Source organism: Physeter macrocephalus, chromosome 15 (genome assembly GCF_002837175.3).
Source record: "Physeter macrocephalus isolate SW-GA chromosome 15, ASM283717v5, whole genome shotgun sequence".
Lineage (NCBI taxonomy): Eukaryota > Metazoa > Chordata > Mammalia > Artiodactyla > Physeteridae > Physeter > Physeter macrocephalus.
The window spans coordinates 1,001,410-1,003,157 of NC_041228.1; positions in this window are offsets into that span (position 1 = coordinate 1,001,410).

Below are 1,748 nucleotides of genomic sequence, written 5' to 3' on the forward strand. Positions count from 1 at the left end.
GACTGGTAGCGGGCCTCCCTTGCCCTCTGTAACCCAGTGCCTGGCCCCCCAGGGCCTGTTTCCGTGGCGGTGTTTGGGTGGCGGCTGAAGGGGCTGCCCTGCCGCTCCTGCTCGGGCCTGTCGTGTCTGATCTTCTCTCCGTTTAATTTGGGTTTTGTTTCTGAATGCGTTTCTCACAATTACTTCGGCAGGCGGACTCTCAACCACTGCGCCACCAGGGAAGCCCACAATTACTACTTCTTAAAGGTTACTTTTGAAGGACCGTTTTTCTAAATTGATGATTTCCTGGCAGTCGTCATTTTTTTCTTTTTTCTTTAATTTTTAATTTTTTTGGCTGTGCAGCATGCGGGATTCTAGGTCCCCAAGCAGGGATGGAACCTGCGTCCCCTGCATTGGAAGTGTGGAGTCTTAACCATGGACCACCAGGGAAGTCCCATGGCAGTCACAATATTGACAGGGGCCGGGGGTGGGCAGGGGTGGACCTGGTGGGTGACGGGGCTGGCTCTGCCATCCGCTCTTTCTGCAGCCCCTGCAGGTCTCCTGTCGGCAGGAGGTGTGCCAGGGGTGCTTCTGCAGCTTCCAGCAGCTCATTAGTGTCAGACTGGCGTTGCGCTCATTCACCCCCTGCCCGCAGATGTCCTATGAATATGCTCATGTTTACCAAGCATGTTGTGAAAAATAGAAGAGTCCAGGGCTTCCCTGGTGGCGCAGTGGTTGAGAGTCCGCCTGCCAATGCAGGGGACGCGGGTTCGTGCCCCGGTCCGGGAGGATCCCACATGCCGCGGAGCGGCTGGGCCCGTGAGCCGTGGCCGCTGAGCCTGCGCGTCCGGAGCCTGTGCTCCGCAACGGGAGAGGCCACAACAGTGAGAGGCTCGCATACCGCAAAAAAATATAAAAAATAAAAAAAAAAATAGAAGAGTTCATTGAAAAGACTGGAGACTGTAGTCTGTAATGTAGGTTATTTATCTGTTTTTTGGTTATCTGTTTTCAAAATGGTAGGCTTTCTAAGTGAGCAGCAGATTTATGTATTTACGTATGGTTTTGTATTCTAGATCTGCACAGACCACCAAGCCTGTGAAGATGCGTAACAGTGAAAAGCTTTCCAAGAAAAAAGGCCAGGTAACGTCTTCAGGTGTGATTCTCATGATCAGCTTTCTAGGCACTCTTGTTTTCGTGTTTATTCTTGCAAGTGTAAGAAGACAATGAATGGGGATTTCCCTGGCGGTCCAGTGGTTAAGACGCCATGCTTCCACCGCAGGGGGCATGAGTTCCATCCGTGGTACTGCACAGCGTGGGCAAAAAAACCACAATGAATGACCTTACTGTCTGACTTGTCTTTCTTTCTTTCTTTTTTTTTTTCTCTTTTTAAAAAAAAAAATTTATTTATTTATTTATTTTTTATGGCTGTGTCAGGTCTTAGTTGTGGCACGCGGGATCTTTGTTGAGGCGTGCGGGATCTTTTGTTGCAGTGCACGGGCTTCTCTCTAGTTGTGGCATGTGGGATCCAGAGTACGTGGGGTCTGTAGTTTTTGGCACACGGGCTCTAGTTGAAGTGCACGAGCTCAGTAGTTGCGGCACGTGGCATTAGTTGCCCCGTGGCATGTGGGATCTTAGTTCCCTGACCAGGGATTGAACCCGTGTCCTATGCATTGGAAGGCAGATTCTTTTTTTTTTTGCGGTACGCGGGCCTCTCACTGTTGTGGCCTCTCCCGTTGCGGAGCACAGGCTCCGGACGCGCAGGCTCAGCG